We start from the raw sequence: 27,207 nt of genomic DNA, 5'->3' as shown, positions 1-27,207 counted from the left end.
CCATGGAGTATGAACACAACACATCTCAGTCTCCCAAAGTCAAAGGTTGAGAATCAATGTCACAAGCATCTGAAAGGCAGATTGAAAGTGACCAAAAGGCAGAAAGTAAAAGTCAGATATGTTATTAAAGAGGGTTTATACATGTTAAATTGACCCTCAGGTAACAGCTTGGTTCAGTGGTAGAAACACGCTTGTCTAGGTAATCAAGGGAAAGCACACACCCACAGTCTATTGACCTCCCTGCCGGTGAAAAGAATGACAAATAAGGACAGACGTGTTTGAAACACGAAGGCTGAAAGGTCAGTCAGTCTTTTGACCAGAAAGCTGTAAAATCTTTAAATAAGCTCAGAAAGTCAGAAATAAGGAGTAGTTAAAGACCTAGGCCGAGCAATTCCAAAACACTGGACTCCTGTTGGTGCCACTCCAGGCTGAAGTTAATGGCCTCCCGAATTCATAGCTCATTTAAATTAGCGTAGTGCTAAACTTACTGTGCAACCTGCTTTTCTGGTGTTACTCTCAGCCGGAGGCCCAATATAGCGTGGTCTTAGCATCACTGAAGAAACAACAGCATTGACTTAAATCAAGGCTGTTATGTGAGACAGCAGTCTCAGTTCCTTAAAAGGGGAACTGCCTTCTAAAATGCAAAAACTCATTTAAAAATAGGCAGTTTTTAGCCCTTAGAGCTCAACCGTCTTCTGAATAAAAATGAACATTAATAATAATTCATAAATGGCAGACTTCAGCTCTTAAAGCTGAATTGCCTTCCGCACCGAAGAAAATGAGAAAAGTGCTTCAGCACGAACACAAATGGCTCAACAAGCCTGGGAAGGGACACCCAGGCTCTCACATGCAGTATTCTACCTTTGTGCAGGGGTAAACACTGCAAGAGAGGTCCTCTACCCACAGGGGCCAGGAGGCTCTCCAGAAAGAAAGATGTGGGATCAGATCACCAAGGCCGTCACTGCCAGCAGTGTCGCCCCCATGAACTGGCTCCTCTGCCCAAAGTAGCTTCATGACTTCAGACCAGTGGTCAACATCAGTGAACGCATCTTCATAAGCTGTCTCCTACCAACTGCACAACTTCAGCCTCGCACACTTCTCATTGCACAAATCTCCCCTGCTCCCCCACCCCTGCCACCACCATTAAAACAAAAGAAAGACGTGCATTTTTATAGCGCCTTTCACGACCATCTGACATCCCAAAGCGCTTTACAGCCAATGAAGTACTTTTGAAATGTAGTCACTGTTGTAATGTAGGAAACACAGCAACTAATTTGCGCACAGCAAGCTCCCACAAACAGCAACATGAAAATGACCAGATAATCTGTTTTAGTGATGTTGATTGAGGGCTAAAAATTTCCAGGATACCGGGGTAACTCCCCTGCTCTTCTTTGAAATAGTGCCATGGAATCTTTTACGTCCAAAATATGTCACTTCTGACATTGCAGCACTCCCTCAGTACTGCACTGGCATGCCAGCCTAGATTTGTGTGCTCAAGTCTCTGGAGTGGAACTTGAGCCCAGTGACTAGATTTTCCACTACGTGGCCCAGGCCCAAAAATATGGGCCTTGTTCCAGTGATGTGGGATGTCTCGGCCTCGCTGATCGCCGGCACAAGGCCCATTTTTTTTGTTGCGATTTTCCACTCGGCCTTACCCCGGTGATGTCAAATGGGTGATGTGATTTTTTGCCCATCTCACGATCGCCCACCGAAAACGGAAGTAAAAAAAGCTTCCCGAGCAATGCTATTCTGCGCAAGTGTGAGATTTATTTTTGTTGAGTTTCTTTGTCAAGTTTTGAGAGGTCAGGGGTCATCACACATGCTCAGAAGGCACAGGGAGGGTCAGAGGGAGAGAGAGAGAGAGCAGACAGAACGAGTGAGGGAAGGCAGAGAGGCAGAGGAGATTTGTTGGGCTGATTGGATTGTAGTCATACGGAAAATAGTTCTTTTGAGTAAGAACTCATTTATATTATTTTACTTCTTAGTATTTTAGTGCATTGAAAGTATTGAAATTATTTGTGAACTATAATAGTATACTATATATATTTAAACTTTAAAATGGAGGGTGAGACTGAGAGAAAGAAGGCGAAACCCTTCAGCGAGGAGGTCAACGAAGCTCTGGTTAATATTGTATGGGGCAGGTGGGACAACTTGGCACAGGGTGGGCATGGGAAACCTCTACCCCGTGCGTACCGCAAAATCTGGCAGGAGATTGCCGATGTCGTGACATCGGCATCAAATGAAATAAGGACACCTGACCAGCGTCGGAAAAGGTGGAACAGCTTGTTGGCAGCAGCCAGAGTAAATTGCATGTTATATTTTAAATGTTACATAGCTAATATTTTAATGATGCATGCAAATTTTAATTGGAATCTTGAATTTCATTTCTTAATTCATTAAATTATGGAATAATTTATGCATCCTAACAGTAAGTTGAATTTTACATTATGAAATATTGTTCATATGCAATGCAATGCAAATTTCTAATCGAACATTGCATCTCCGGCATTGAATTTCAATCTGTCATTCTTAAATGTTTATTACCAAGTCCATTAGCTTATGCCATGCCATATTCTCTTCTCATTTGCAGAAGAAGATATCTGTCAACCGCGCCAAGCAGAGAAGGACGGGGGACTGCTCTGCTCATATACAGCCGCTGTCGGAATATGAGGAGCTTGCGGTCACTTTAGTGGGACCTGACAGCCGTTCGGTCACAACCCGAGGTGTGGCCAAACCCACACTTGAGTCTTGTGAGTAATGGGAACTGTGCAATGTGACAAACATTATTAAAGATATTTAAAAAATCTATCTTAGTTATGCATGTGAATTCCTGTAATTATAATGCAATATGCAATATACTTTTGACGTACTCTTGATGTACGAATGATGTCATGGCAGCCCTGGTGAACCCTTGTGCATGTGGGGTATTGAAAAGTATTGTTATGTTATGGGTTATTGAGAACTATTGCTATGTAATGTTTCCTATTGATGATCACCGTTAATGTCCTAATAAGTTGTTTAGAAATGTCATTCGTCTTTTTAAGGTCAACCTGAGAAGGTCGTGTTAGTGGAGCCATCCACTCCTCCTGCGCCATTAGCAGCATCAACCACCTCGGAGGAGGAAGAGGAGGAAAATGATGCAATAATTAGTGTGGAGGAAGAGTAGGAGGAGGAGGAGGAGGAGGAGGAGGGAACAAACATTTTTGTGGGGGGGGGAAGAACCTGCAGTCATCTCTGTTGAGATGGATGAGGCACCGGGACCAAGTGGTGTGCAGGTGGCGATGCCAAGGCGCGACATTTTGCACACGGCCGACCCCACGGAGGTCGGGTCAGCGAGGTGAGCAATCGCCTACCTCGGACGGGCAGACGGAGTGCTTGATATCCCTGTGCAGGGAGACGGTCGCGATCGGTCGCGACCTTATCCAGGGGTTCGAGGTTTTCTCCACGAACTGGAGCCAGTTCAGCACGAACTTCTCCAACTGGTCTTCCGTGCAAACCCAGATAGCACGGGAGACATTGGAGGCATTACGCGGACAGACCGCTGCAGCCAATGCCCTTCGGCATGCATTGCTGGCTGGACACGGCGCTGCACCCCAAGGTGTCGTGTCGGCTTGCAACGAGACCCCTAGCACTCAAGCGAGTACGGAGGACACCGTTGCTCCTGACTCGGAAGTGGCGCCTCAGGCTTCTGCTTCCACTCCTTCACCTCCATCGTGGCACAAAGTCTTGCCATCCCACGCTGCACACCGCATTCGTGTCGGTCTGCGTAGACCAAAACGGGTGGGTGGTGTAAAAACACGGGGTGGGACAGGACCTGGAGGGAAACGTGGTCGCAGGTAGGGAGGGGGGTTTGTTTTCATTGTTAAATTGTGCTTTGTTCGTGGTTGTTTTAAAATTGTTCACGTTTTGTTCATAGTTGTTTGAGGTTTGGGGGAAGTTGGTGGGGGGGGGGCGGCGAGGGGGGGGCGAGGGGGGGGGGGCGGTGGCAGAGGGTGTTGGTAACTCATTTTTTTAAATTCATTCGTTGTGTTAAAAAAAAAATATTTAATTCAACAATTGTTGTGCCTTCACTCTTAGTTACATTAAGGATAACATTTTCAGATAACATATTTACAGTTGTTCATCATTATTTGTTCATTCTTTTATTATAGCCGTACTTTACTTACACTAAGCATTAATGCAGATGCCAGGCCAGTGCAGGCAAGAGAAAAATGAAACTCCATACAAGTTAAACTTTTGATTAACCCTAACTGTAAATGAAAATTTGAATAGCCACAACACTAGTTCATGCAAAGCGTTCATAAATGAGCTGCTGACGCAACAACTTCGTAGCCGTGTAATATAGAAACAAACAACCATAGAAAATAGGTGCAGGAGCAGGCCATTCAGCCCTTCTAGCCAGCACCACCATTCAATATGATCATGGCTGATCATGCAACTTCAGTACCCCATTCCTGCTTTCTCTCCATACCCCTTGATCCCTTTAGCCGTAAGGGCCACATCTAACTCCCTTTTGAATATAACTAACGAACTGGCCTCAACAACTTTCTGTGGTCGAGAATTCCACAGGTTCACAATTCTCTGACTGAAGAAGTTTCTCCTCATCTTGGTCCTAAATGGCTTAGCCCTTATCCATAGACTGTGACCCCTGGTTCTGGACTTCCCCAACATCGGGAACATTCTTCTTGCATCTAACCTGTCCAATCCCGTCAGAATTTTACATGTTTCTATGAGATCCCCTCTCATTCTTCTAAATTCCAGTGAATATAAGCCTAGTTGATCCAGTCTTTCTTCATATGTCAGTCCTGCCATCTCGGGAATCAGTTTGGTGAACCTTCGCTGCACTCCCTCAATAGCAAGAATGTCCTTCCTCAGATTAGGAGACCAAAACTGCACACAATATTCAAGATGTGGTCTCACCAAGGCCCTGTACAACTGCAGTAAGATCTCCCTGCTCCTATACTCAAATCCTCTCGCTATGAAGGCCAACATGCCACTTGCTTTCTTTACTGCCTGCTGTACCTGCATGCCTATTTTCAATGATTGATGTACCATGACACCCAGGTCTCGTTGCACCTCCCCTTTTCCTAATCTGTCAACATTCAGATAATAATCTGCCTTCCTCTTTTTGCCACCAAAGTGGATAACTTCACAGTTATTCACATTATACTGTAACTGCCATGCATTTGCACACTCACCCAACCTGTCCAAGTCACCCTGCAGCCTCTTAGCATCCTCCTTGCAGCTCACAACGCCACCCAGCTTAGTGTCATCTGCAAACTTGGAGATATTACATTCAATTCCTTCGTCTAAATCATTAATATATATTAAAAATAGCTGGGGTCCCAGCATTGGACCTTGTGGTATCCCACTAGTCACTGCCTGCCATTCTGAAAAGGACCCGTTTATTCCCACTCTTTGCTTCCTGTCTGCCAACCAGTTCTCTATCCATGTCATTACATTACCCCCAATACCATGTGCCTTAATTTTGCACACTAATCTCTTGTGTGGGACCTTGTCAAAAGCCATTTGAAATGTCCAAATACACCACATCGACTGATTCATCCTTATCCGCTCTACTAGTTACATCTTCAAAAAATTCCAGAAGATTTGTCAAGCATAATTTCCCTTTCATAAATCCATGCTGACTTGGACCGATACTGTCACTGCTTTCCAAATGCGCTGCTATTACATCTTTAATAATTGATTCCACTACTGATGTCAGGCTAACCGGTCTATAATTCCCTGTTTTCTCTCTCCCTCCTTTTTTTAAAAGTTGGGTTACATTAGCTACCCACCAATCCATAGGAACTGATCCAGAGTCCATGGAATGTTGGAAAATGACCACCAATGCATTCACTATTTCTAGGGCCACTTCCTTAAGTACTCTGGGATGCAGTCTATCAGGCCCTAGGGATTTATCGGCCTTCAATCCCATTAATTTCCCCAACACCATTTCCTGACTAATAATGATTTCCCTCAGTTCCCTCAGTTCCTCCTTCTCGCTAGACCCTCGGTCCCCTAGTATTTTTGGGAGCTTATTCGTGTCTTGCTTTGTGAAGACAGACCCAAAGTATTTGTTCAATTGGTCTGCCTTCACCTCTGAGTCCAAAGATTATGGGTTCAAGTTCCACTCCAAAGACTTGAGCACACAAATACTTTGCATCTTTCTCTTCTGCGTTTTCTGTTGCCTCTGCGAGCAGATGCTTTAAGTCTGAACTGAAAGCATAATATACTGTAAATACTCAGCAGGTCAGGCAGCATCTTGACCTGAGATGTGATCTCTGTTTCTCTTTCCACGGATGCTGCCTGACCTGCTGAGTATTTCCAGCATGCTCTGTCTTCTCGGAGGTCTTCCTTTACCGTCCAAAGCATTGCAAGGCCTGCACCCCCTGCACATTTTAAAAACTTTTAACATTTATTGCACCGAGCCACTACTTGAATAAAATATTCAAACATCCGAAAGCTTAAATCCAAACTGACCTGAAAGATATGTGTGTCCTTTTAAGTAGCGCTGACAGCGTTTCTGTAGGTCAGCTGCATGCGGGCTTTTCTGAGCGAAGGTCAGTGAAGAAGTTGAAGTATGCAGTCATGGCATCAAGTCGGCGAACTGACGTCACGCTCTGCTGATTTGCATTCCTACGGCCAATGCTGCTAATGGCCGCGCTGTGACTCTCACCAAAATGGCGGCCGCTGAGTCCCGCACCGGAGGCGGGCAGAAGTGAGGCAGACACCATTCATGTTCCAGAAATGGACCTTAACGGAGAGCGATAAGTTTGAAAATTTCTCGGTTATATTGTATAAATTGAATAAAATGACCCACTGATACGAGCAAAGGTCGTGTGTTCTTTATCTTGCATCATTACTCAACGTCGTACTAATTGAACTAAGTCTGATCATAACTGTGGCTGTGAAAGTAGCACAACAATTCTCATCAAGCCTCGTCTCATCAAATGGTCCACGTTCAGGTAGATTTAGGGAACAAATTGGCTTCCTTTGCACTTCCCGTTGGCACTTGTGTGGGCGACAATGGGGCACAAATGTGGCAAATTGAACGACGCCGGACAACCTCACTACCAGTTTTGTGTTGGCGCTAAGACTTACCACCTCAGTCCCCAGCTCCACGTGATTGTGACGTTATTTGCTGTGCAGCGCCCCGTTACTGCCCTGGATCAGAAACTCCTGCTCGTCCTTTGCCTGAGCGCCTGCCGTTAACAATGGCAGGTAACGGAGGTGGTATTCAGTCGGATGGCCGCTAGATGTGCGGTATTTAAAGGCGTCAACATTCGCTTTATTTTTAGTCCGCAAAGACTGCTGCTTTGGAAGTTTGACATAAGCAAACAGGCGTTTTGCGCAATTTCAGCATTTCTTACTTTCAAGAGCCTTCCACCTCAGAAAGATTATTCATTTTTATTGAGGTGAGATTTAAAAGTGCACCATTTCCATAGGTTAATGCGGGCTGTACTGGCACTGGACCTCGCCCTCCAGCATCAACGTTGGAGGCAGCGGGGGCAGAGAGAATGATTGCAAATTGTGGCCAGGGAGAGGAGGGCCTACATGGTTCTCAAAAGGAGGCCTTACCCTCCCAGGTTATTCCGGCAGCAGTTCTCCTACATCAATTTCACCGAGGAGCAGTGTGTTCGAAGACTCTGCTTCACCAAGGATGTGGTCACAGAGCTCTGCCACCTCCTACAACCAGACCTCAAGCATCAGACCAGGGTGAGGACGGCTCTCTCACCGTCACCCTCAATTTCTACACCAGTGGATCCTTCTCGTCTGCAAGAGGAGACATATCTACTGTATCACAGTTTGCCGTGCATTGCAGCATCCATGAGGTCACAGTAGCTCTGTACAGAAGGAGAAGAGAGTAAATGTCCTTCTCCTTTACCAGAGAGAAGCAGCACGAGTGTGCATGTGGATTTGCCAGGGTAGCGGGCTTCCGCATGGTGCAGGGCGCCATTCACTGCACCACATCACTTTGTGGGCACTGTATTATAATCCTGAGGTATTCCGTAACTGATCATCACAGGCAGTCCCTCAGAATCGGGGAAGACTTGCTTCCACACTTAACATGAGTTCTTAGGTGGCTGTACAGTCCAATACGAGAACCACAGTCCCTGTCACAGGTGGGACAGATAGTCGTTGAGGGAAAGGGTGGGTGGGAATGGTTTGCCGCACGCTCCTTCTGCCGCCTGCGCTTGATTACTGCATGCTATCGGCGATGAGACTCGAGGTGCTCAGCACCCTCCCGGATGCGTTTCCTCCAATTAGGGCGGTCTTTGGCCAGGGTCTCCCAGGTGTCAGTGGGGATGTTGCACTTTATCAGGGAAGCTTTGAGGTTTTCCTTGTAACGTTTACGCTGCCCACCTTTAGCTCATTTGCCATGAAGTAGTTCCGAGTAGAGCGCTTGCTTTGGGAATCTCGTGTCTGGCATGTGAACTATGTGGTCAGTGCTTCAATGCTGGGGATGTTGACCTGGTCGAGGATACTAATATTGGCGCGTCTGTCCTCCCAGGGGATTTGTAGGATCTTGCGGAGACATCGTTGGTGGTATTTCTCCAGCAATTTGAGGTGTCTACTGTACATGGTCCATGTTTCTGAGCTACACAGGAGGGCGGGTATTACTACAGCCCTGTAGACCATGAGCTTGGTGGCAGTTTTGAGGACCTGGTCTTCAAACACTCTTTTCCTCAGGCTACAAAGGCTACCACTCAGTTAATGTGCAGTTGGTGTGTGACACATATAGCAAATCCTCACCGTCAATGTCTGATATCCCGGCAGCAGCCACGATGCCTTCATCCTGCACCAGACCGTTGTGCCAGTTCTGTTCCAGCCACCACATCAAGTTCGCGGCTGTCTGCTGGGAGACAAGGGCTATCCACTGGGAGACAAGGGCTATCCGCTTTCCACCTGGCTTATGACTCCCCTCCACAACACTAACACTCATGCCCAGCACTCATATAATGAATCATGCCGCCACCAGGAACATCATAGAGCTGACCATCAGAGTACTCAAGCAACGATTCCGCTGCCTTGTTCGCTCGGGAGGAGCCCTCCAGTACCCAGCTGAGCAGATGCCCCTTTTTGTCGTACATCTGCTGCATGCTGCACAAGTTGGCCATCAAGTGCGTGGAGCCATTGCCACCAGGCATAGCTCCACCACCTCAGGATGAAGAAGATGGAGATGAGCAAGACAAGGACAAGGAAAGGAGGACGAGGACGAGGACGAGGATGTGGAGGAGGAGGAGGAACAGGAGCACGACCAGCAGCAATGGAGGAAGCAGCTGATGAGATGTTCACGGTCTTGTGGAAGGGCGGGCCGTGAACATCTCATCAGACTTCGGTTCCAATGAATTCAGGGCCACTTCCCGGTTGCTCAGCATGGCCCCATCATTCCATCATTCCATCAATTCTTCATTCAGTACCACAATGCAAAGCTGAAATGAGACACAACACCAAATCTGCAACATTGCAATTATAAATTTATCCAAATGCAGTTAACCACATATATGCAACAACAATTATTAACTAATCTTACTTGTACAAACCCTTACTTCCCCTCTTTACAGTGCCTTTTCCTAATCTCATGCTCCTACGTAGTGTCTCCCCAGTGGCTGCAACAGGGCTGGTTGAAGGCTGCTGTGTGCTGCTGTCAGAGACTGCCGATGGCCTTGCAGGACACCCTCGACCAGCTCTGGGCCTGGAAGGCCTGGCTATACATTGCGGCACCTCCGAATGGGCAGTCTAGGCTGGCTTGGTGACAGGCAGCGACAAGTGCAGTGGCAGTGGTAGGATCAGGAATCAGGACAGCAGGTTCCTGCTCCACTGACCCACAGTCACTCCTCCGGGGCAGCACTGCTTTACCCCGATGCTGGAGAACAGCTTAGTGGCCTGCTACAACACCGTGAGACTGTGGTGGACCCAGCGACGTTGGCAGCAGTCAGAGCTTGCATGGCACCCAGCGGAGACTGCATGCGAGCAGTCTGAGCCTTGATGCCACCAACCATTGTCTGCATTACAGCACTAAGACGTTGCGTGGCTTCCACCTGTGCTGCAATGGAAGCTGCCACATCGCCCATAACACACGTCATGAGCTCTGGATCCACACATTCCCTCTGTGAGTCCACCATCCTCTGCCGAGTGGAAGTGATGGGCTCCATGGTGCGCGAAGAGCTCTGTGCAATGCTGGAGGAGGACTCTTCTGCACGTGACCAAGCCCTGTGGGGTTCTGGCTCCCGAGTCAACCTTTCCCCTTGGCTTTGCTGCAGCCTGTTTGTCCCCGCGGCATCACCGAGTGCAGACCCCTCTCCTAAACTTGCCTCTAAAGATCATGTAGTGCCAGTATCTGAGGCAGTGCCTGCGGGTGAGAGACAGGGTGCTTTACTCCTCCTCCTCTTCTCCTGCCTCACCCTCAATGGGGGGGCCCCAGGGACAAGCTTCTCATCTGCTTGCTGATTATCTGAAAGCATGAAGGCACAGGACTTGTGATAAGGTGAGGGCAGGGAGGCAGGAATGGAGCAAGAAATGCAGATAATGTAAGGAGCTGGAAAGTGAGAATGCCTTCTGGTGTTGAGGGAGAAGTGGGATGAGAGGAGAGGGGATGGAGATAGCGTTGATGAAGAGCATCCGGGAGGGCGCTGAGCATCTTGAGTCTCATCGCCGAGAGCATGCAGAAAACAAGCACAGGCAGCGGAAGGAGCGTATGACAAACCAGTCCCACCCACCCTTTCCTTCAATGACTGTCTGTCCCACCTGTGACAGAGACTGTAATTCCCGCATTGAACTGTTCAGTCACCTTAGAACTCACTTTTAGAGTGAAGCAAGTCTTCCTCGATTTTGAGGGACTGCCTATGATGATGATGATGATGTTCCCAATGGATTCGACATTGCCGGAGGTCACGGCGCCCACCACCTGCTACCCAATGAGTTGAAGCACTCGCTCCTCTAGGTCTGAAAGCTGCTGGAGCTGTGCTTCACCCCCGCCTGTTCTCTGCTGCTCCGTCCTATTGTGGGCCATCTTGGCCTGCAAGAGAAACAAATGTGTGTAGGTGAGCGTGTAGCTATGTGTTTAGGAGATGTGCATGCTACAGTTGAATAGCTGTGAATGTAGGCAAAGCGTGAGATGTGGATGTGAATTTAAGTAGGTGCAGATGTTTGGTGAGTGCGTGGTGGGGGAGTGGTGCTTTGTGCAGTGTGCACAGACAGAGGTTCAGATGTTGGGATGTAGGACATGAATGAGGTCGTTGAATTTCTTCCGGCACTCTCAGGCTGCGGACGACCACACTACTTGCCGAGACCTCCTGGGCCTCTTTCCTCCACATTGCCCTGAAGACCTGGAGCAATGGTCTCCGTCCAGCATCCGGGAACAGCACTGCCCTCCTTCATTCCACTCCGATGACCAATGCCTCCAATGCTTATTCTGTAAAATGACAAGCTGTCTCCCTGGGAGTGGGATCAGCCATTATAACCAGGGGATTAAGTTGGTTGCAGGTCACCTTCACAGCCAGCAATGCTGATAATGATGATCTGCACAATGATGCAGCCTCCCCTTTAAGAGCTGGAAGGAACCAGTGTGAAGGATCATTCCCGATTACATTGGACCTGAAATTCATTATTGCTCTGCTGGTAGCACCACTGTAGCACCCTAATAAGGTCATTAGAGCTTGATTTAGCAGTTCACTTCCTTCCTGGAGCGCCAACAGCCAACTTAGTGGAAGCTCAGAATCGTTAGTGCCTGGTGCTAATTTTTCAAGATTTCAGAAAATAACGCCCCAAATGGGGTGCTATCAAATTTCTCGCCCTTAAGAAGTGCACATGTAAAATGCACAAAAATCCAGTCCAGTTCATGAGAGGGTATTATTGTTGTACCTGAGGTTATGCTACTGTTCAAATAGATAGAGGGTACACCTAGTCACCTCCCATAAAAACAAGATGCTCAGACAGCTTACAGGGGAAACCATTGCCATTGAATACAAGATGGCATCTATGGCAGACCTAAATTTGTAACACCCAACTACAAGCTTGAGTACATCATGTAATCTGACACTTCAGTACAGTACTGAGAACCTCATACGGGAAGAGAACAGGCAAACACAATTTCAGATAACCTCAGCTTTACTTAAAAATCATAAATAAATGCACAGGTCACGTAGAACTCATAAGAACAACTCAAATTAGAATCATAGAATGATACAGCACAGAAAGAGGCCATTTAACCCATCATGCCTGTGCTGCCTCTTTGGTAGTGCTATCTAATTAATCCCACTCCTGTGCTCTTTCCCCATAGCCCTGAAAATGCTTTCCCTTATTAAAATTAAACAAGTGTCTCCTTCACTTACATCAATAATATCTCTTCATTCAATTGGGTTTCCTCCACTAATGTCACGGATAATATTTAAATTGAATAACAGTTTCCATCCTTCAAATTAAAAACTTATATTTCAAATTCCATGAGAGTTTCTGTCATTCCTTTCGATTCTATCCTGTTTACAAATTTTGAAAACTTTCTTTTCATCTCCTTTAGTTCTGCCTGTGGTTTGGGCATTTCCTGTAACCCTGTGCTCTGCAGCAACTCACCAAGACTACATCAACACCACCTTCCTCTGTGACTTCCACGACTGAGAAAGACAAGACCAGCAACCACAAGTGAACACTATCAGCTCCAAGTTTCCCTCCAATTCACACACCATCCTGACTTGGACATATTTGGCTGTTCCTTCATAGTTAATGGGTCAATATCTCCGTGAATTACCAACCTCATCATCACAAGCAGTCCCTTGGAATCAAGGAGGACATGCTTCCACTCTTAACATGAGTCCTTAGGTGGCTGAACAGTCCAATACGAGAGCCACAGTCCCTGTCATAGGCGAGACAGATAGTTGTTGAGGGAAGGGGTGGGTGTGACAGATTTGCCGCATGCTCTTTCCGCTGCCTGCGCTTGATTTCTGCATGCTCTTGGCGACGAGACCCCAGGTGCTCAGCACCACCATGGATGCACTTCCTCCACTTCGGGTGGTCTTTGGCCAGGGACTCCCAGGTGTCAGTGGGGACGTTGCACTTTATCAGGGAGGTTTTGAGGGTGTCCTTGAAACGTTTCCTCTGCCCACCTTTGGCTCATTTGCCGTGAAAGAGTTCCGAATCGAGCGCTTGCTTTGGGAGTCTCATGTCTGGCTTGCGGACTAACACCATGGTGGTTACACCATCAACAACAACTTTCATTTATATTGCGCTTTCAACGTAGTAAAATGTCCCAAGCCGCTACACAGGAGCATGAGAAAACAAAACCTGACACCGATCCACAAAAGGAGATATTACGATAGATAATTTTTAAGGAGCGGCTTAAAGAGAGCGAGAGAAGCAAAAAGGTTTGGGGAGGGAATTCCAGAGCTTCTGGTTTTGGCAGCAGAAAGCACGATGGACGATTAAAATCGGGGATGCGCAAGAGACCAGAATTGGAGGAGCGCGATATCTCGGAGGGTTACAGGACCGGAGGAGGTTACAGGAATAGGGAGGGGTAAGGCCGTGGAGGGATTTGAAAACAAGGATGAGAATTTTAAAATCGAGGCACTGCCGGACCGAGAGCAAATGTAGGTCAGCGAGCACAGGGGCGAATGGACCTCATGCAAGGTGAAGATATGGGCAGCAGAGTTTTGTATGAGCTCAAATTTATGAAGGGTGGATGATGGAAGGCCGGTCAGAAGAGCATTGGGATAGTCAAATCTAGAGGTAACAAAGGCATGGATGAGGGTTTCAGCAGCGGATGAGCTGAGGCAGGGGCAGAGTCGGGCTGCAAGAGCTGCATAGGTTCAAGGAGGAGGATCTTAGTGCAACAAGGGATGGGAAAGAAATGCAGCCTTGGCAGCACCATCCACATTCTTAGAAACATAGATACATAGAAACATAGAAACATAGATACATAGATACATAGATACATAGAAACATAGATACATAGATACATAGAAACATAGATACATAGAAACATAGATACATAGAAACATAGATACATAGAAACATAGAAACATAGATACATAGAAACATAGAAACATAGAAACAGAGAAACATAGATACATAGAAACATAGATACATAGATACATAGAAACATAGAAACATAGATACATAGAAACATAGAAACATAGATACATAGAAACATAGAAACATAGATACATAGAAACATAGATACATAGAAACATAGAAACATAGATACATAGAAACATAGATACATAGAAACATAGATACATAGAAACATAGATACATAGATACATAGAAACATAGATACATAGAAACATAGAAACATAGATACATAGAAACATAGAAACATAGAAAATAGTTGCAGGAGTAGGCCATTCGGCCCTTCGAGCCTGCACCACCATTCAATATGATCATGGCTGATCATTCACCTCAGTACCCATTTCCTGCTTTCTCTCCATACCCCTTGATCCCTTTAGCTATAAGGGCCTCCGAGAACAAACGGAGAAAAAGAATAGAGTAATATAGAAAGTATAATGGGAGGTGATAGGGAGATTAAAAGAGCTGAAAGGGAATATGACAAAGGCTACGAAATAATATCAAAGTATAAATGGAACAGGTAAAAAGAATTTTCAAAGAGACTGAGGGACTTAGCAACAGGGAAATCGAATTATGGAGGCTGCAGCAACAACAGAATGGTTGAATAAATAATGTTATAATTGATGGTGGAAGTAAGAATGTAGGTATACTGGAGGAGGATGTAGATCAATTATTCAAGATAACTGGAAAGAAATTGTTTTGAAAAAACTAGCTGACCTCAAAGTGAGTTCATCTCCATATGCTGATAGCATGAAGGAAATCATAGAGCGAATAGCAGCGACACTTACCACAAATTTTCAACCTTCTTTAGAAGTGCGAATTTTGTCTGCAGAATGGGGAATAGCTCATGTAAATGCCTCTATTTAAGAAGGGCAAGTAATGCTGAAATTTGGATGCCTCAGCAGTCTACTAAATCTACTTTTGTTCTCAAAATATATAGTTTATTTAGACTAGGGACTTAAAAGGCATTAACTTTGTAAAAGGAGACAATAGATAGGATAGTGGAATAGGCAAGCAGATAGCCGATGTGATTTAATGCAGAGAAGTCTGAAATAATACATTTTAAGAGAAATAACATTAATGGAAGTATAGATTCAATGGAAAGATGGTAAGAGGTTTGGAGGAACAGAGTGACCTAGGGGCTCACTTATATAATTCCAAGAAAGAATGACTATAGGCAGCTAAAACCAAAATAAAGTCTAATGATATATTGGGTTTTATGAATAAAAATGAAAAAGTTGTGATGAATTTGTATAAGGCCATAGTTAGTATTGATAAGGTGAACAGGGAAAGATTAGTTCCTCTGGTTGGAAAGTCAGTGATAAGGACTCATGAATTAAAACTGTCACTGAGTAAAGAGAAAAAGCAGGAGAAATGTCTTTATGTAGACTTTTGTTAAACCATGGACTGCTTTGCCACAGGCAATAGTTTAGACAGAAAGCATCGGATCATTTGAAGCAGAGTAATACAAGTTTATGAATAGTGAGTAGGACAGCAGGATTAGTTTTAGATTGCTCTGGGAAAATGTTAGCACAGACTTTATGGGCCAAACTGCCTCCTTCAGAATCATAGAAATTTACAGCACAGAAGGAGGCCATTTCGGCCCATCATGTCTGCACCGGCCAACAAAGAGCAATCCAGCCTGATCCCACTTTCTAGCTCTTGGTCCATAGCCCTGTAGGTCATGACAATTCAAGCACCCATCCAAATACTTTTCAAATGTGGTGAAGGTTTCTGCCTCTAACACCCTTTCAAGCAGTGAGTTCCAGACCCCACCACCCTCTTGGTGAAAACATTTCCCCTCAAATCCCCTCTAAACCTCTTACCAATTACTTTAAATCTGTGCCCCCTGGTTATTGACCCCTCTGCTAAGGGAAATAGGTCCTTCCTAGCCACTCTATCGAGGCCCCTCATAATTTTATACACTTCAATCAGGTCCCCCCTCAGCCTCCTCTGTTCCAAGGAAAACAAACCCAGCCTATCCCATCTTTCCTCATAACTAAAATTCTCCAATCCAGGCAACATCCTGATAAATCTCATCTGTACCCTCTCTAGTGCAATCACATCATTCCTGTAATGTGGTGACCAGAACTGCACGCAGTACTCTAGCTGTGGCCTAACTAGAGTTTTATGCAGTTCAAGCATAACCTCCCTGCTCTTGTATTCTATGCCTCGGCTAATAAAGGCAAGTATTCTGTATGAGTTTTTAACCACCGTATCTACCTGGCCTGCTACCTTCAAGAATCTGTGGACATGCACTCCAAGGTCCCTTTGTTATGCTACACTTCTCAGTGTCCTACTGTTTAATGTGTATTCCCTTGCCTTGTTAGCCCTCCCCAAATGCATTACCTCACATTTCTCTGGATTGAATTCCATTTGCTACTGTTCGGCCCACCTGACCAGTTCATTGATATCTTCCTGCAGTCTACAGCTTTCTTCTTCATTATCAACCACACAGCCAATTTTTGTATCATCTGCAACCTTTTAATCATAACCCCTACATTCAAGTCTAAATCATTGATATATACCACAAAATGCAAGGGATTTAGTACTGAGCCCTGCAGAACCCCACTGGAAACAGCCTTCCAGTCACAAAAACACCCATCAAACATTACCCTTTGCTTCTTGCCTCTGAGCCAATTTTGGATCGAACTTGCCACTATGCCTTGGATCCCATGGGCTTTTACTTTCGTGACCAATCTGTCATGTGAGATCTTATCAAAAGCCTTACTAGAATCCATATACACTACATTAAACGCACTACCCTCATCAACTCTCCTTGTTTCCTCCTCAAAAAATTCAATCACGTTATTCAAACATGAACTTCCCTTAACAAATTCATGCTGACTATCCTTGATTAATCTGTATCTTTCTAAATGAAGATTTATCCTGTCCCTCAGAATTTTTTCCAATAATTTTTCCACCACCGATATTAGGCTGACTGGCCTATAATGATTTTGTCTATCCCTTTCTTCCTTTTTAAACATAGGTAATTAAACAATGTTAGCAGTCCTCCAGTCCTCCAGCACCACACCTGTAGCCAGAGAGGATTGGAAAATGATGGTCAGAGCCTCTGCTATTTTCTCTTTTGCTTCTCTTAACAGCCTGGGATACATTTCATCTGGGCCTGGGGAGTTATCCATTTTCAAAGCTGCTAAACCCGTTAATATTTCCTCTCCCACTATTTTTATTTCATCTAATATTTCACACTCCTTCTCCCTGATTGCAATATCTGCATCACCCCTCTCTTTTGTGAAACCAGACGCAAAATATTAATTAAGAACCATCTTTAGTTATCCTCTTGCTCTTAATGTATTTATAATACATCTTTGGGTTTTCCTTAATTTTACTTGCCAAAATATTTTCATGCTCTCGCTCTGCTTTCCTAATTTCCTTTATAATTTCACCACTGCACTTTCTATACTCCTCTCAGGTTTCTGCAGTATTGAGCTCTTGGTATCTGTATAATCCTCTCTGTTTTTCTTTATCCTATCTTATATGCCCCTTGACATCGAGGCGGCTCTAGATTTGTTAGTCCCACCCTTTTTCCTTTAAGGGGACATATTTGCTCTGAACCCTCAGGATCTCCTCGTTGAATGCCTCCCGCCGCACTGACATTGATTTACCTTCCAGTAGCTGTTTCCAGTCCACTTTGACTAAATCACATCTCGGCTTCCCCCCAATTGAGAACTTTTATTCCTGGTCTATCTTTGTCCTTTTCCATAACTACCCTAAATCTAACTGAATTAAGATCAACGCTCTCCCACTGATACCCCTTCCACATACCCAGCATTATTCACTAAAACTAAGTCCAGAACTGCCCCCTCCCTTGCTGGGCTTGGTATATACTGGCTAAAAAAGTTCTCCTGAATGCATTTTAGGAATTCTGCACCCGCTATACCATTCACACTAATTTTATCCCAGTTAATATTAGGGTAGTTTATTACTGCTATTAATGCCCTATAGTTTTTGCACTTCTCAGAAATGTGCCTACATATTTGCTCTTCTATCTCCCACTGACTGTTTGGAGGTCTATAGTACACTCCCAGCAGTGTGATTGCCCCTTTTTTGTTCTTCAATTCAACCCATATGGCCTCATTTGATGATCCTTCTAACATATCATCCCACTTTACAGATGTAATTGTTTCTTTAATTAATACTGCGACCCCTTCCTTTTTACCCCCTCTCTATCCCGTCTGAAAACCCTAAGAAATGTTAAGCTACCATACCTGCCCTTCTTTCAGCCATGTCTTAGTAATAGTTATAATATCGTACCCTCATGTGTCTATCTGTGTCTTCAGCTTATCTGCCTTGTTCCCTAGACTCCTTGCATTGAAGTGTATACCATAAAGCATCTCCAAACTCCCTTGTTGCCTCATTTCTAGCCTTTGTTTCCTCTGCCTTCCAAATTCACATTCTAATTTTCTGCTTTCCAATTTCAGCTTTGCCTCTCTCCCTTCTGAATTTACTCCCAGGTTCCCATCCCCTGCCAAGTTAATTTAAACCCTCCCTAACACCCCCGGCCCACCGCAAGGATATTGGTCCCGGCTCTGTTGCGGTGTAACGTCCGGCCTGTACAGGTCCCACCTCTTCCAGGTCCCACTGCCTCAGGAATCTAAAGCCCTCCCTCCTGCACCATCTCTCCAGCCACGTATTCATCTACTCTGTCCCTGTATTTCTGTACTCACTAGCACTAACACTAGCACTGGGAGTAATCCGGAGATTACTACATTTGATGTCCTGCTTTTTAATCTCTCTCCTAGCTCCCTAAAATCTGCCTGCAGGACCTCATCCCTCTTTCTACCTATGTCATTGGTCCCGATATGGACCACGACCTCTGGCTGTTTACCCTCTCCCCTCAGAATGTCCTGCAGCCGCTCAGTGACATCCTTGACCGTGGCACCAGGGAGGCAACTTGTCATCCTGGAGTCACATCTGCGGCCGCAGAAATGCCTGTCTGCTCCCCTAACTATTGAATCCTCTACCACTATTGTTCTTCCAATCTACCTCCCCGCCACCCCCTGTGCAGTTGAGCCACCTGTGGTACCATGGACTTGGCTCTGGCTGCACTCCCCAGTACTCAGCACAGAATATTGGTCGGAGAGCGAGATGCACTCAGGGGACTCCTACACGACCTATCTTGTCCTCCTTTCCTATCTGGCGGTCACCCATTCCCTCCCAGGAGCCTGCACACTCCTAAGCTGTGGGGTTGTCCACCTCTAGAAACGTGCTATCCTCGAAGTTCTCAGCCTCGCGGATGCACTGTAGTGACTCCAGCTGCCGCTCAGGCTCCGAAACCTGGATCTCGAGCTGCCTCCTTCTCTGCTGCAAACATCTATGTTTCTATGGTTATTTGATGAAATGTTCGCAGAGTCAAACAGGTTATGCTAATTTAATCTTACACTATAGTCGGGGAATTCTCTTGGAGCTATTCCCACTCCACCACCATAACTTCACCGGAATCTCAGCAGGTAATCCGTTTACATGCATAAGCTGTGGTTCTGCCGCACTTCCCGTGAAATGACTGCAGCAGAGCAGCAGCACCTTTGAGAAACTTCCCATCCGACACAAACACAAATAACCTGTGCAGTATTACGATGGAGTGCCTTCCGATGACTTTTGCAAAATACAGACAGATGGGTGCATTTTACACCCTCAAAAGAGAAGATTTGCATAATTTCCTACTCTCCTCGCCATGTGAGAACTGTCTCAGTTAATGCATCAAATATAATGTATTTTAATGACTTATCAGAGCATTATTCTGACTTTCTAGCTCTGTGATTCATTTTAAAATTAGGAATGAGTTTATTTGGAGAATTTTTTCCTGTAGCCAGGATGTAGTTTTAAGGTCTCACTGCTATGGCTATTCATGTCCTAGATTTTAAATTTTCGTGTTTATCGCCCAAAAATGGGTGTTACCGTGAGCGATAAGAAATGGTCGGTAGCGTTAAATCTCGCTGACCTTCTGCCGTAAAGTGTGGCCGCCCTTAGCAACGGCATGGCAACGCTCGATTCCCGTGATTCAGGAGGTCAAGGGTCATCATGACATGCGCAGAAGAGGAGACAGAGAGAGAGGGAGCTCAGAGGGACTGAAGGCGTGGCTGGGTGTGGTGTGGCTGCTTTGGGAGGAAGGAGGGAGACTTTAGAGTTTCACAGCAAGAAGGCAAACAAATATTAGCTGTTACCAGCCAAATATTTGCCCGATTTTGGACTATAATGGAGGGAGAGGAGGAGGCATTACAGCACGCTTTGGAGACTGATGCTGGAGAAAGCAGTGAGGTGGGAGTGGAGCACATTGGAGGGCGCAAAAGAGCCAGGAGGATCTCGGATGAAGCAAATGCCTCCCTCCTGCAGGAGGTCGAGTTACGCTGGGGTGATTTAACACAGGGAGGGCATGGGAAGCTCACCCCAAAGGCCTACCAGAGGATATGGACCGCGATAGCAGAGATGGTCTCGTCGGCGACCAACGAGGTTCGTGAGGGCAACCAATGTCCCAAACGATAAACGACCTTGTCCACAAGAGTAAGTATTACATTGATTTACATGTACTTATGTATTCATATAATTTGATTTGTAAAGGTCATGAGTGACTATCAGCAGATGTGAGGTCTTTCACTTTTATCGGGAATGTTTTACTCAAAGCCTGCGGTCACGGTGTATGTCTTTAGGTAAAGAATGATCATTTTCATAATAATCATGATTACATCTGTCGGTTATGTATTGTATCAGTCTCTGTGACAATACCTAACAATGATATCACACAATGATCTCATGCCATGTCATCCTGTCACCTTTCACAGAAGAAGCTGTCGACGATGAGGTCTGTGCAGAGGCGAATGGGTGGGGGGCCACCAGTCCCCAGCGACATCACTGAGATGGAGGAGCGGGTGCTCGCACTCATGAAGAAGCACCCCCGGACAGCCACGGATGCATCTGCAGACCCTGAAGTGATGCCACATGAGTAAAGCTTACACCATTGTGTGATGTGAATTCAATAGATGCCACACCCACTCATATCTGAACAACCATATGTGATAGATATTTTCTAAAATTGTCATAGAAATAATGATGGCCCAATGAAAATCATTGCAATGCAAATGTGTTGATGTTCATAAAATGTGATGTCTGCGATGATTTTGAGACCGGTGGTGCTTTAGTCATGCATATGCTGTGTGTAGCGCTGGGCTCACCTTGTGACCCTAGCCCCCCTTCTCCTCCAATAACATCATTTGTGTTTTGCAGCTCAGCCAGCAGCACGTCCCAAGGCAAGACCACAGAGGTCAGAAGGTGGGGGCGTGGGGCCCGACTCTCCGGACGATCCAACATCTGGTGCTGAGGAGCTCCGATTCTCGCCCGTCAATCCGCTGGGTCTGTTCTCCACGGATGAGAGCGTGGACTTCGAGGAACCTGCATCGCCACGCTCCAGAAGTCATTCCACCCCAAGGCCATCTAGTGGTCCTCCGGTCATTCCTGCCTCCGCTCTGGAGGTATCGTCCTCAAGCACCTCAGGACGGCGCCGACCCCGCTGAGGTCTCGTGGATGCAGCAGGTCTGTTCCACGAGCGCCACATGACAGCGGAGAGATGGTACAATTGTCCAGCATTGGGGGGCATATCCCGACAGCTGGCCACCATGACCGAGTACATTCCGCGGATGGCGGAGTCCCTGGATGCGATAGTCAGGAACACTGCTGGCACAGCCTCCCAGTGGTCCCCGAGCCCGGCACTCCACCTCTATGTTCCGCACCACCACTGCAAACGACAGATGAGAGCAAGGACCAAGATCCTGCTTCTGTATCAGAGAATGTTGCCCCCTTGGCACCCACCGCTCTTGTACCCGTGCAACCACCGCATCTGCCTTCGTCCCCCCCCCAATGAGGCACCGCCTGAGGAGCGCCTCGGCGAGGCGCCATGGAGTGAGGAGGGGAAGGGATAGAGATGGGGAGAAGATGAGGAGGGGGGAAGGAAAGCGAGGTGCATGTGCGCAGGTGATGGCTGTGTTATATCTCCATCTGGGTGTATGCGATTTGTTGTAATGTATGGGGGCTGGGGACCACTCTCCTGCTTTGCCTTTGTATTCTGTGTTGCTGGACATGTTAAACATTTGATTGATTTCAGTGGTGGAAAAAGTGGGGTGTTGGCGGGGGTTGGGTGTTTTTCCCTGTGATGCTTATGATTTCAGACCAATGTTGGTTTTAAAAATTTTTTATTGAACATAACCTAGTTGCACATTGTCTCAGATAGCTGGACTGTTACACATTGGTGATTCCTTACATGAAAGGATTAAATACAACTTAACATCAATCAACATAAACTTTAACTGGCACCAAGGTGATGGGCATCATTGATGTCTGAGCTGTACACACACAGCAGTGTGTCAGCGTTGTCACTCACATCAACACTCTTTCAGGCAAATCGTTCAGATATCAGCACCTCACGCAAGAGTTTTGCAGCTATGTAGCCACCACGGGCCCGTTCCTTCAGTCTGGAGGTTGCACAGCCAGCCTGATTGTCAGCTTCTAGCCCCCCGTCGTCCTCTTCCTCTCTCTCCTGAGGTGGAGCATCAGTGCCTTCTGGCAATTCTTGGCCGCTCATGATAGCCAGGTTGAGCAGCATCGCACACACGACAAAAAATTTACCTACTTGCTCAGGGTTGTATTGTAGCTCCTCTCCTGAGTGGTCAAGACATCTGAAACACTGCTTAAGCACAGTTATTGTTTGGTGGCCCCATTGCATTGAAAGTGTAATAGCAATTGATCAGAAGCAATGATTTCCTCACTAAAATAAACCTGCAGTAAAGACCCAGTAGTCCATTGTCTGAAAATATGTCTGTTGAGATGTTCACTTCACCTGAGAAGAACTCCAGAGTCATAGAAACAAAGAAACATGGAAAATAGGTGCAGGAGTAGGCCATTCGGCCCTTCGACCATACACCATCATTCAATAAAATGATGGCTGATCATTCACCTCAGTATCCCTTTCCTGCTTTCTCTCCATAACTCTTGATTCCTTTAGCCGCAAGGATCATATCTAACTCATTCTTGAATATATCTAACGAATTGACATCAACAACTCTCTGTGGTAGAGAATTCCACAGGTTAACAACTCTCTAAGTGAAGAATTTTCTCGTCATCTCGGTCCTAAATGGCTCACCTCTTATCCTTAGACTGTAACCCCTGGTTCTGGACTTCCCCAACATCGGGAACATTCTTCCTGCATCTAACCTGTCCAGTCCTGTCAGAATTTTATATGTTTCTGTGAGATCCCCTCTCATTCTTCTAAACTCCAGTGAATACAGCCCTAGTCGATCCAGTCTCTCCTCATATGTCAGTCCTGCCATCCCGGGAATCAGTCTGGTGAACCTTAGCTGCACTCCCTCAATAGCAAGAACGTCCTTCCTCAGATTAGGAGACCAAAACTGAACACAATATTCCAGGTGAGGCCTCACCAAGGCCCTGTACAACTGCAATAAGACTTCCCTGCTCCTATACTCAAATCCCCTAGCTATGAAGGCCAACATGCCATTTGCCTTCTTCACCGCCTGCTGTACCTGCATGCCAACTTTCAATTACTGATGTACCATGGCACCCAGGTCTCGTAGCACCTCCCCTTTTCCTAATCTGCCGCCATTCAGATAATATTCTGCCTTCATGTTTTTGTCACCAAAGTGGATAACCTCACATTTATCCACATTATACTGCATCTGCCATACATTTGCCCACTCACCTGTCCAAGTCACCCTGCAGCCTCTTAGCATCCTCCTCGCAGCTCACACCGCCACCCAGCTTAGTGTCATCTGCAAACTCCCCCAAAGTTGAGGCAGCCTTTTGAATGAAGCGACCTGCGATTTTAAAAATGCCAGCCACACCACTGCCGTTCGTTCTTTTTCTGGGCGTTTTTTTGGGCGAGCGATACTGTGGGCGATATGTGTGCGAGGTGGTGAAAGTAACGGTGGGCGATCTCCTGGGCGTTAATTTCGCCAAATTTGCTCTTTACGACAAAAAAACGTGGCCGGTCGGTATTATTGAATCTTGCGTTAATTCCTTGTGGAAAGTAACGCTGGGCGATATTATGGGCGTTGATTTCACCCATTCTGATGATTCCGTCCAAAAAAAGTGGGCGGGCGATAATATTTTTTCCCGACGTTAAGCACATGGGGAAAGTAATGCTTGGCGATAAGTTTCCTAAAAATGCCCGTCAGTTTCCATTTTGTGCCAAAATGGGCGATATATGGGCATTATACATAATTTCAGCAGAAAATGGGCATTAACTGTGTGTTAAACATGCAAAAAAAGTGGAGGTTCCGGCCCCTTGTTCCTTTACAATGCACTAAATTTAAAAAAAATATATCAACTTCTGTACTCCCTGTGACATGTTGTTAAAATGTGTGGTTATTGCTTTGTACTTGCATGTCAATTTATCTTTAATACCTGATCACATTTCCAAGCTGGGCAAAATCATCTGGGGTGAGGTGAAAGGCAATTAAAATAAAACATGAATCCTTAGACTGTCTGCAGCTCCAGGGAACTCTGAATCCCTGGCTAGTCCATTTTCTTTTAGATTTCAGCTAATGGACTGTGAGGTTCGACAGTAAAAATAAAGCAACTTAGATGACAGAATGATATGATGAATTTTATTGTGGCATGTATAACACTGAGACAATCAGTGTTTGTCCATTTATTTCTAGCAGTGTGAGAGTCATATGGCTGCCAAATCTCCCTGCCATTGGCTTTTTTACTTCCTTTATTGCTCGGTGCTCCCTGGTATTATCTCATTATTTACTGAGAACAATGCTCCCATCATTAAGTGGCTGGATTTGATCCCACACTTAGTGGCTGCGATTTCCAGACTGACTGTGCACAGCCTCTTTGCTTCCAACCCAACTCCTGCCCTCACAGTCAGTGTCATAAAACTTTGACCCAGAGGCTGATCTCAGCCCCGGTGTGCTGTATAGCTACTGCATCCACATCTGACTTAGGTCCCGACTTGTTGGAATTCAGGAGAATGAGAGGTGATCTTATCGAAACATATAAGATTATGAGGGGGCTTGACAGTGTGGATGCAGAGAGAATGTTTCCACTGATGGGGGAGACTAGAACTAGGGGGCATAATCTTAGAATAAGGGGCTGCCCATTTAAAACTGAGATGAGGAGGAATTTTTCTCTCAGAGGGTTGTAAATCTGTGGAATTCGCTGCCTCAAAGAGCTGTGGAAGCTGGGCCATTGAATAAATTAAAGACAGAGGTAGACAGTTTCTTAACCGATAAGGGAATAAGGGGTTATGGGAAGTGGGCAGGGAAGTGGAGCTGAGTCCATGATCAGATCAGCCATGATCATATTAAATGGCGGAGCAGGTTCGAGGGGCCATATGGCCTACTCCTGCTCCTGTTTCTTATGTTCTTACGTTCTTATTTCCCAACCCTAGTGTAAGCTCACCCCCCGCTATTTGGAAAAAGCTAAATAGTGCATTTGAAAATGTTACATTTCTTGTTCAGTTTGTAATATGTTCTGAGTTGCATATCTTTTGTTTATTTGTCTCTGAGGGAGAACTCAAAACTAAAACCACCAGAGAAAGGCTTATATTGAAGGTGGGTACCATCTTTTGAGTAAGGAGGGGAGCCCTGGATAAAACAAAGGCGTAACTTTAGACAAAAGGAGAGAGTCTAATCCATTGAATTGTCTCATCCAATGTGAGACAGAATAGTAAAGTTTGACCTGATCCCATCTTTGGAAGTATTAGATCAAACTCTCATTTCATTTTGGACTTCCTTGTGAAGCTCAATGTGCCCACCAGTGAGCTATTGTGAAGTGCCCAGTAATGAGGTACTCATGTTGGTGCATCCGTGCCACAAGAATATCGGAAAATGGCTGCACCAGCATAAATAACCTTCATGGAAATGGTCCAAAGTTAAAATGTGTTCCCTTCACAGTCACAATAATCAAACAAAATGGATGTATTAATAAAATATTATACTGACATTGATCTGCGCATGGTTTCTTACAAAAACATTTGTGGCATTCGAATACAAATTCCAACTAGACGGAACAATTATTGTAGCATTTAAGATTTATTTAACGTTTACCTTTTCCACAAATGCGAGAATTTAAATAACTCTAATTACATGTCACGAGGAACTGTGCCAGGATCATTCTGTCTGCAACCATTACGTTATTTGCGTTGTAATTGTGAGGCTGCTTTTTCTCTCTTCAAATGCAGGTTATTTAGTATTCTTGGAGCCTTTGCCTTTGCTACTCCGGCAGCCACATGTCCATTGCATTATTCAAGCTCTAAATTACACCCAGTAATCAGTTTGGCAAACCTTCTCACCCTTCTATAAATGGCTTGGTTGAAACTAGCAGACTCACTCAGTGGAAATCGGAATACACGTGCCAGTTGAATCTAAATATTCAAACAGATATTGTTGAGCTCAGAATTACCAGTTGACAAGCTGAACATGTTTTTTTTTAATGTAGATGAAATATTTGCATTTCTATTCAATGGATTGATTTGCTAGTGAACTAGATTGTTTTACCTGCGCTAAGGTTAAAGATTATTGATGACAATTTGCAATATATTATCATTGGCAGTAATACCAAACAAAGTTCCGGCAGCAATTCTGGTGACGTTATAGTGGCGGAATGTGTAATGTATTTGCTTCATGGTTTCTTTGCTTAAGAATTCATAGTAACACATTGCTATTAACAAATAGTTGGTTTATTAGCAAAAAGTTATAAACAATCACATTACTCATTACCAGTTCACCCACCAGGCTCACAACCACCTATTACATCATGGATTCCCCAAACCCAACTGGCTGGAGTTTTATTGAGTCTTGTGAACATCATGTGCCTGGCTAAGCCACTCTCACTCAACAGCTCTACAACTATTTTAAACATAACTTTAAATTAAGTGCCCCCTTTTGTTAAGGGCACTAGAACCCACACATTTAGAAATGAACTGGGAACTTTTGCCAAATCAAATTAAAAATTATTTTCCCGGGGTAATGATGCACCCCAGTCCCTCTGGCACCCACCTCTCAAGGAAGGCCGCGAGCATACCGGTGGACACCGCATGCTCCATCTCCAGAGACACCCTGGCGTGAACGTAGCTGCGGAAGAAAGGCAGGTAGTCGAGCTGAATGACCC

Source organism: Pristiophorus japonicus, chromosome 10, assembly GCF_044704955.1.
Source record: "Pristiophorus japonicus isolate sPriJap1 chromosome 10, sPriJap1.hap1, whole genome shotgun sequence".
Lineage (NCBI taxonomy): Eukaryota > Metazoa > Chordata > Chondrichthyes > Pristiophoridae > Pristiophorus > Pristiophorus japonicus.
This window is presented reverse-complemented; position numbering follows the sequence as displayed.